The 10,490-nt window shown below is 39.1% G+C and overlaps 1 long non-coding RNA gene across 1 annotated transcript; it reads left to right on the plus strand.

The window, feature by feature from the left end:
• Positions 1–1,720: 1,720 nt before the first annotated feature.
• Positions 1,721–9,596, plus strand: LOC123494712 (uncharacterized). Its single transcript, XR_006666259.2, has 3 exons — positions 1,721–3,939; positions 5,504–5,614; positions 9,070–9,596. It is a non-coding gene; the product is annotated as an uncharacterized lncRNA (long non-coding RNA).
• Positions 9,597–10,490: the final 894 nt, after the last annotated feature.

Consider the following 10,490-nt stretch of genomic DNA (forward strand, 5'->3'; position numbering starts at 1 on the left):
TTAGTTTTACATCACAAGGAACCTCTTGTTACATTTTCTGTTGTCTTCTGCAAAATACTGGAATTAGTTGTCTGCTTTTAAATCATTATCTGTATTATCGCTTGGTTTTGCAAATCATTAGCAGGTCAACACATATGTTTCTCCTTGGTCCTCCTAACACAATAGTATGGAAGTGCTCCTACATCCTCACTTCTTGCATATTTGATGTATGGATGGTGCTTGTGTGGTGGTGGCGTACCCTGTTCTTGTGCGGGTATATATTGTCAATTAAATGAACCTGCAGAAGCTACTTGCTTGTAACCATCCTTTTGTACTAAGTGATAAATTGGGGTATCCTGATTTCAGTTAACTATCTGGCAAAACAAACTACAGCAGATTTTAGTTTGAATAAGAACCTAGATTACTTTATGAGCTAACTGTAGTTTTTACATGGAAAAGAATATCTGATATTGCAGTTTGGTGAAAAGACTAATATGGACGATTAACCAGTTTTGTAACTTGTTTGAGACCAAGACATCTTTATTAGTTGCAGATTGTGAATGCTTTGTTTTTGTGATATATTTCATTGTTTCTTACCTTAAAGGCCTCTCTGATTGAAAGCATTTTTGTAGGATTTCAATCCTGAGGAATTTTTCCTGTAGTGATTGTTGGATTTATAGAATGAGAAATTTTAGGAATTTTTAGTATGTGCCACTTTGCATTCAATACCACAGAAAATTTACCTCAAATATAAGCTCTTGGAAGAACTCATATACCTCTTGTGTTCTTGTGTTAACTCTATGGTGTAATACTGTAATCAAACACACTTTGGTGCCACGTCCGTAGGTTTCAATCCTGCAGGATTCAGGAAGGTATGCCATTGGAATCCAGCATTTTTCATATATCTGTGTTTTCAGAATCCTGCGAATCAAAGAGGCCCTAAGTTCACGACTCTTTGCGGCATCTAGCGAGGTGTGTTTCTCACCTTAAATTTTTGCTCTCTTAGCGTCGATCAATCATATCCTGTTGGATGCACACTTGATGACTACTGGGTGTTGGCACTTCCTTTTCTAGAAGAGTAGTTCCTATTTTTGGAACAGAGGTTGCTATTACTGTTTGTGATTACTGAATAAGAGCCTAGATTACTTTATGCGTCAACTGTAGTTTTGACGAGGAAAACATAAAATCTGATATCACAGTTTGGTGAAAAGACTATAGCTGATTTACCAGTTCTGCAACTTTTGTGAGATAGTATAAAACAAAAACTTTTGTGAGACCAAGTGCCTAGACATCTTTATTAGATGCATATTGTGGATGCTTTACTTTTGAGGTATTTTTCTGACCTTAAAGGCTTCCTTGAGTGCAAGGAATTTTCTAGGGTTTCAATCCGTAGGAATTTTTTCCATAGCGGTTGTCTGATTTGTAGGATGAGAAAACTTAGGAATTTCACTGTGGGCCACTTTGCATTCAATTCCACAGGAACTTTGCATCAAGTCTAAACACTCTTGGAAGAACTCATGTGCCTCCTGAGCTCTTATGTTAAACTCTATTATGGTGTAATACTGTAACCACACACAGTTTGGAGCCACTTCCTATGTTTTCTAATCCTACAGGATTCAGGAGGGTATGCCATTGGAATCCAGCGTTTTTCCTATATCTGCGTCTTCAGGATCCTGCGAATCAAAGAGGCCTCAAGTTCACAACTCTTAGTGGCATCTAGCAAGGTGTGTTTCTCACCTTAAATATTGGTGACTCTTAGCATCGTTCAATCATTTCCAGTTGGATGGACACTTGATGACTACTGGGAGTTGGTATTTCCTTTTTCTAGAAAGCCTGATAGTTCCATTTTCGAAGCAGGGGTTGCTATTACTGTTTGCTAAAAACTGTAAAAGAAAACGTTGCGGCAAGAATGATGAAATTCCCATGCTTTTATGTCATATGGATGACTACTGGGAGTCTTTTTCTAGAAAGCCTGGTAGTTCCATTTTCGGGACAGTGGTTGCTATTACTGTTTGCTAACAACTGTAAAAAACGTTGTGGCAATAATGATGAAAATTCCCATGCTTTTCTGTCATATGGTGAAGTTCACGACACTGTATGGGTTACTGAATTAAAGGAGGTGAATAAAATGGGATTACCTGTATTGTGTCACCAAAGGCTGAGGGACCTCAAATACATTATTTGCTTAATTGCAAGCCAACCAGTAGGAAGCAAGGTTCCAAATAAAAAAAAGAGGGATAGCAATCCCTGAACTGATTAGCCTGGCAAGATTTATGTTGACATCACAAATGGAGAACTCGAGTACTTAATTAGTTTTACATCAGAAGGAACCTCTTGTTACATTTTCTGTTGTCTTCTGCAAAATACTGGAATTAGTCGTCTGCTTTTAAATCATTATCACTATTATTGCTTGGCTTTGCAAATCATTAGCAAGTCAACACATATGTTTCTCCTTTGGTCTTCCTAACACTAGTGATATGGAGGTGCTCCTACATCCTCACTTTTTGGGGTCTGTTCATTTGACCACAAGTTCACAACTCCCTGTTGAGGCGTATCAAATTAGTAATATACTAATATGGTGCATATTTGATGTATCGATGGTGCTTGTGTGGTGATGGTGTATCCTGTTCTTGTGCAGGTGTATTGTCAATGAAATGAACCTGCAGAAGCTAATTGCTTACTAAGTGATAAATTGCGGTATCCTGATTTCAGGTAACTATATGGCAAAACAAACTACAACAGATTTTAGTTTGAATAAGAGCCTATATTACTTTACATCTTTATTAGTTGCAGATTGTGAATGCTTTGTTTTTGTGATATATTTCATTGTTTCTTACCTTAAAGGCCTCTCTGATTGAAAGCATTTTTGTAGGATTTCAATCCTGAGGAATTTTTCCTGTAGTGATTGTTGGATTTATAGAATGAGAAATTTTAGGAATTTTTAGTATGTGCCACTTTGCATTCAATACCACAGAAAATAAACCTCAAATATAAGCTCTTGGAAGAACTCATATACCTCTTGTGTTCTTGTGTTAACTCTATGGTGTAATACTGTAATCAAACACACTTTGGTGCCACGTCCGTAGGTTTCAATCCTGCAGGATTCAGGAAGGTATGCCATTGGAATCCAGCATTTTTCATATATCTGTGTTTTCAGAATCCTGCGAATCAAAGAGGCCCTAAGTTCACGACTCTTTGCGGCATCTAGCGAGGTGTGTTTCTCACCTTAAATTTTTGCTCTCTTAGCGTCGATCAATCATATCCAGTTGGATGCACACTTGATGACTACTGGGTGTTGGCACTTCCTTTTCTAGAAGTCCTGGTAGTTCCTATTTTTGGAACAGAGGTTGCTATGTTTGCGATTACTGAATAAGAGCCTAGATTACTTTATGCGTCAACTGTAGTTCTGACAAGGAAAAAAAAAAATCTGATATCACAATTTGGTGAAAAGACTATAGCTGATTTACCAGTTCTGCAACCTTTGTGAGACAGTATAAAACAAAAACTTTTGTGAGACCAGGTGCCTAGACATCTTTATTAGATGCATATTGTTGATACTTTGCTTTTGAGGTATTTTTCTGACCTTAAAGGCTTCCTTGAGTGAAAGGAATTTTCTAGGATTTCAATCCGTAGGAATTTTTTCTATAGTGGTTGTCTGATTAGCAGGATGAGAAAACTTAGGAATTTCACTGTGGGCCACTTTGTATTTCCACAGGAACTTTGCATCAAGTCTAAACACTCTTGGAAGAACTCATGTACCTCATGAGCTCTTATGTTAAACTCTATTATGGTGTAATACTGTAATCACACACAGTTTGGAGCCGCTTCCTATGGTTTCCAATCCTACAGGATTCAGGAAGGCATGCCATTGGAATCCAGCGTTTTTCCTATATCTGCATCTTCAGGATCCTGCGAATCAAAGAGGCCTTAAGTTCAAAACTCTTGCTGGCATCTAGCGAGGTGTGTTTCTCACCTTAAATATTTGTGGCTCTTAGCATTGTTCAATCATTTCCAGTTGGATGGACACTTGATGACTACTGGAAGTTGGTATTTCCCTTTTGTAGAAAGCCTTGTAATTCCATTTTCGAAACAGGGGTTGCTATTACTGTTTGCTAAAAACCGTAAAAGAAAACGTTGCGGCAAGAATGACGAAAATTCCCATGCTCTTATGTCATATGGATGACTACTGGGAGTTGGTATTTCCCTTTTCTAGAAAGCCTGGTAGTTCCATTTTCGGAACAGGGGTTGCTATTACTGTTTGCTAACAACTGTAAAAAACGTTTTGGCAATAATGATGAAAATTCCCATGCTTTTATGTCATATGGTGAAGTTTACAACACTTTCTGGGTTATTGAATTAAAGGAGGTGAATAAAATGAGATTACCTGTATTATGTCACCAAGGCTGAGGGAACCTCAAATAAATTATTTGCTTAATTCCAAGCCAACCAGTAGGAAGCAATGTTCCAAATCAAAAAAGAGGGATAGCAACCTCTGAACTGATTAGCCTGTCAAGATTTATGTTGACATCACAAATGGAGAACTCGAGTACTCCCTCCGTCCCAAAATAAGTGTCTCAACTTTAGTACAACTTTGAACTAAAGTTTATACAAAGTTGAGACACTTATTTTGGGACGGAGGGAGTACTTAATTAGTTTTACGTCAGAAGGAACCTCTTGTTACATTTTCTGTTGTCTTCTGCAAAATACTGGAATTAGTCGTCTGCTTTTAAATCATTATCATTACTATCGCTTGGCTTTGCAAATCATTAGTAAGTCAACACATGTGTTTCTCCTTTGGTCTTCCTAACACTAGTGATATGGAAGTGCTCCTACATCCTCACTTTTTGGGGTCTGTCATTTGACCACAAGTTCACAACTCCCTGTTGATGCTTATCAAATTAGTAATATGGTGCATATTTAATGTATGGATGGTGCTGGCGTATCCTGTTCTTGTGTATGTGTATTGTCAATGAAATGAACCTGCAGAAGCTAATTGCTTACTAAGTGATAAATTAGGGTAGCCTGATTCAGGTAACTATCTGGCAAAACAAACTACAATATACTTAGTTTGAATAAGAGCCTAGGTTAATTTATGCGCTAACTGTAGTTTTGACAAGGAAAATAATATCTGATATTACAATTCGGTGAATAGACTAATATGGACTATTTAGTAGTTCTGTAACTTTTGTGAGACCAAGACATCTTTATTAGATGCAGATTGTGAATGCTTTGCTTTTGTGATATATTTCATTGTTTCTGACCTTAAAGGCCTCTCTGATCAAAAGGAATTCTTAGGATTTCATTTCTGAGGAATTTTTCCGGTAGTGCTTGTTTGATTTGTAGAATGAGAAATTTTAGAATTTTTAGTATGAGCCACTTTGCATTAAATACCACAGAAATTTTTACATCAAGTCTAAGCTCTTGGAAGAACTCATATACCTGACGAGTTATTGTGTTAACTCTATGGTGTAATACTGTAAATAAACACACTTTGGTGTCACTTCCATTGGTTTTAATCCTGCAGGTTTCAGGAAGGCATGCCATTGGAATCCAGCATTTTTCATATATATGTGTTTTCAGAGTCCTGTGAATCAAAGAGGCCCCAAGTTCACAACTCTTTGCGGCATCTAGCGAGGTGTGCTTCTCACCTTAAATATTTGCTACTCTTAGCATCATTCAATCATATCCTGTTGGTTGCACACTTGATGACTACTGGTAGTTGGCACTTCCTTTTCTAGAAGGCGTGGTAGTTCCTATTTTTGGAACAGAGGTTGCTATTACTGTTTGCTAACAACTGTAAAAAAAAAGTTGTGCCAATGATGATGAAAATTCCCATGCTTTTATGTCACATGGTGAAGTTCACAACACTTTTTGGGTTATTGAGTTAAAGGAGGTGAATAAAATGCGATTGGTTGAATTATAGGATGAGAGAACCTTAAATAAATTATTTGCTAAATTCCAAGCCAACCAGTAGGAAGTAAGGTTCCAAATCAAAAGAAGACTTCAAAGCACCTTTTCCAAATGCAAATCAAAGCTTCCGAAATTTTAGAAAATGGGGATCCACAGAAAAGGAACAATTTTTGGTGGTGCAATATCCTATACATATATGATAGCTTTAGGCATTTGCTACTCTTTTCTATATGCAGCTATGAGCAACACAATTAGAAGCTCCAACTTGCTGTTTGTTCCCTCCACCTAAGACTTGATGAGTTCTGATAGAAGATCCAACTTGCTGTTCTTCCTTAAACTTTGACTGGAACATGTCAAGTGAGGCACTTTGATAGTTCAAGTTTGCAAGTTGCATGCTTAATGAGGCTTCCATGACCCCCCAACCCCAAGTATGCCATACTAGTACAACTGGGTCAACTTGTGCGTTAAACTTAGGTTGTCGAGGAGATCTTTCGTTAGAATAACGGATGATATGCTGGTGACTAGATGATTCATAACTGCCTCTTCAGTCTTTGGTAACACTAAATAAAGAAAAGTTAGTAGCTGTTTGTTTGGTTGATGCACTGGCAAAAAGATTAGTAAATTACCATGCTGGTAAGAAGGATAATTCACATGAAAGTATCACTCCGACTGGTCATGGAAACAATATCACACTGATACCTGTCAGGCTGTCACAGAGTTCAGGCCAAACTTGAGGCATATTCACATGCCATTGCTCTTTTTAATAACCCTCACTTCACTACCTGGAAACAGCCTCTTGCAGAAATGTAGGGAAAGGCTGCGCACAATAGACCCAAAGTGGTCGGACCCTTCCCCGGACCCTGCGCAAGCGGGAGCTACATGCACCGGGCTGCTCTTTGCCCTCGCTTCATACAGTGTTTATCCAGGTAGAAGAAGCTTAGATGTTTCTTAGAATAAAACTGGATTGGGAAAAGGTGTTCCCTTTAGCATATAATTCGTGAAAGAAGAAAATATGTTGAGACATCCAAATTGTAAACAATGGGCTGGAGATTGTTGTTATCACCTCCCTGGTCCTCCCATCACTCGACTCCTTCAAAAGTACCTTTCTTGAACTAAAATAGTGACACAATCTGCATATATAAAGAAGGGAGCTGGCTCTAGAGGTAAGCCATCTTAGTAGTGAGTGAGTAACTTGTGTCTTCAGCTCTTACTCTTGCCCTCATCCATTGTTCAAGCTAGCTACCACTAGCTACTTCTCTCATCGATACCATGGCCATTTCATCAAATACGGTCGTGGTTTTCATGTTGCTGCTCAGTACTGCCTTCATGCAGCTTCCTGTGCCAGCTGATGCAAGGAGGCTAGAAGTGAAGGCGCCTATCGTCAGCGTGCGTCCTCCCTGCACTGGAAGGAGCACTCTGGGGGCGCCTGCGGAGCAAGTCGAGTCGACAACTCCAGGTCATAGCCCTAGCATTGGCCATAATAGTCCACCAAACTGAGATGGCCAGCTGCTGCTTCGTTCCATACCAGGACTTTGCAGCTTGGTATATGATACTCCTTTGGTGTATTCTCTGTGTGTTTGTTACGAAAGGCATAAGGCATGCGATCGACGCTAGGGGAGATTTTATTTCCCTTATATTTGTTTTGTCACCAGTGAAACTTGTGCCTGCATTTTCTTTCACTCTTACGTGAAAAACTTTTGCTTACCGTTCTCTGAGGAGGGCCTATTGATCTGTAGCAGTTTGCTTTTAGATTTTTTTTACTCTTCCTATGTTGTAAACTTGAGGAGGTGTATGTGAGCTTGTTGAAAGTTTTCCTGCAATGATGACGTAAAGTTGAAAGAGATCCATTGTGAATGGCACTTTGGTTTCCCATCTAAATGGAACAGCTTAGCTCGGTACTGGTCTACTGGATCCATCTATGTAACCGTTGCACAATACCTTCAATATAAACATTAAGTTTGTGTAAATTGGTCAAGGCTAAAATAATTGTTAAGCAAGCCCTTAGAATATAGGGGCATACTTTGCTGAAGGAACAGATACACAAACAAGGCGTCATGCCCAGCCTTTGTTGTTGGTGGTCTTATCAGTGATCTGCAGCTGATCCGGCTGAATGTAGCGGAACATTAGCTGAACATCCATGTACAGGCAGCGCCTGGGGTGACTGCTTCTTCGTTTTTCTTATGCTTCCTCCCTCTCTTTCTCCATTGTGTTTTCCTCTTGTACATTCCTAATCTATGATGCAAAGGCAGAGCACCTGCCATTTCCCCCTCAAAAAAGAACAACACAGGTTTGTAAATTGTTTGGTTTCTTACTTCCCTTGGAGCTCTATGTACTCGACCATCTATTTTCCTAACTTCATTCTTATGGCTGTATTCCTGTTGCGAAGTGAGCTGATCTTTCCACAATTATTTTGCCTCACCGAGTGTTTTCATTTGCAATTACCCTGAAAATTCATGCCACAAAGGATTTAAAAGAATCATAGTATAGTCAATATTGTTGCCCAGGGTCTCTCTTTTATATTTTATAGATGTCTCTTTTCTTGTACTGAGTTGCATTCTCTGTGTGAGAGAGACAAGTTGGTTGTCGTACAATTCTAAAGAACTTTGTTATGCTGTACACCTTTTTCTCTTTGGTTCAGGGCCAAAGCATGCAGCAGCAGCTGTACTATGTTCTTAAAATACTTCAGCCAACTATGTGCACAGATCACTTGCTGGTCCCAGTTCATAATCAAATCACAGGGTACTAGGTAGTAGTCCATGCTAATGCAACTCTATTGTATTGCTACTAAAAACCGCGGCGTCATGTATCAAATTTTTGGTGACAGCTCTTGTAGCAGTTTATGGCTGTAAATTGCCTGATATTTTCCCACCCTAGTAGTCAAGCATTAACATATCATATTGTTTTATATGCATTATTAATGTTCAGTTGGTGTTGCATAAACTTGAATAAGACAGCCAGCTAGTATGTTCATTTCAAAGTGGTCTGATCATGTTCAAAGAAAAAGTTGTCTGACCGCTGCATAAGATATCTTTCTGCCAAGGCTATCTTTTTTCTGGAAGTCTGTGTTGTACTGAATTACACTTCTAAAGGATTTGCCTGGATTATACAATTTTTTCTGTACTTATAGAGTGATTGTATACAACTCTAAAAGACTAGTCTGAGTTATACAACTCTGTACAGACACATAGACGGATCGGCGCCCTTCATGCCAGAGCCGACTTTGGAGATGGAGAAGGTTATTACTGAGTCGGCTTGAGCCCATGGATCTGACGAGGGCGTTTCTTCACCTGCTGGTTGTTTCTTCTCCTCAAGACCCGGCTTCCGTCTTTGCGCGGCGGTCTGTTCGCGGTGGAAGGCTTCATTGACTTCAAGCTGGGCTTGTCCTCTAGCCTTCAGATTTTTGCTGCTTGTCTGATTGTTGTTTGTTACTCCCCCTGTAAACAAATATAAGAGCGTTTAGATCACTACTTTAGTGATCTAAACGCTCTTATTTTTCTTTACGGAAGGAGTACTAGCAGTTTGCACAACACTTCGTATCTTTTGGCCGTCATGTTTGCTTCTTCGTAAGTTGTTGGTCGTTGTAAACCTGGCTGGTTGATGGCTTTGTTAATTTATAGCTGAGCTCATCTCGAGCCTCTGTTCTAAAAAAATGCTGGTATTATACACTTGTGAAGTTGGGTCTTTTATTGTACTGTATACCCTCTAAAGATCTTGGCTTTGTTATACACTTGTTTTCTCTCTCATCACATCCATTGGTTTAGGGCCAAAGCATGCATGCAGCAGCAAGTGGTACTATGATGTTAGAATATGAAGGAAGTGCACAGATCACTCAATGGTCCCAGTTTTTAAACAAATCACAGGGTACTAGGTAGTACTGCATGCTAACGCATCTCATCACTTTTGCAAAAGGAAACCTAGTTGTTGCTAAAAATTGACCAGCAACTGGTAGTGTCAGAGAAGGTTATTTCCTGATTAAGGCATGTGGGAGTTGTGATAGCTTATTTATAACACATCTTGTTTGTTTTTTAATGTTTTCCAGATCTGTTGGAATCTCCATCAACTGTGTTCAGCAATACCATGCTGCTTTTCTGTGGGGGAGAGCAGCTAGTGTGTGATGTCCTAAGCTGCTAAAATATTGTATGTAGATATTTTTACTTTGCTTTTGTAGAAAATAAATGGTTTACCTCGGCGCGGGGTTATAATTAAAGTTTTCCTTTGGTCATTACTGAACTATATGTCGTAAGCTTTGCCCATTAACTGCAAATGTCAACTGAATGGTGATGCATGCCATCAGTCCTATGTGTCTCCACATCAGTCACTTTGACAACCCTAGTATATATACGATGAGTACGGTATTGCGGTTGAATTACACGCACTTGTTCGATCCAACTGCATGTCTACTTCAATTGCTCCTAGGATTTCAAGAGTGGCCACTGAATTGGAAAATCTTATCCTCCGGTATGGAAACAAAAAACTTATTCCGAAGTGCTTCCTCTGGCCCTTGAATAGCTGATCATGTGAAACAAAGGTGTGATCAAACATTCCATAGGTCAAGAGACTGCTATGAAACGATAACGTGTAAATTTTGTGAAAAATCGTAG

The sequence above is a fragment of the Aegilops tauschii genome, chromosome 7, assembly GCF_002575655.3.
Source record: "Aegilops tauschii subsp. strangulata cultivar AL8/78 chromosome 7, Aet v6.0, whole genome shotgun sequence".
NCBI classification, from domain to species: domain Eukaryota; kingdom Viridiplantae; phylum Streptophyta; class Magnoliopsida; order Poales; family Poaceae; genus Aegilops; species Aegilops tauschii.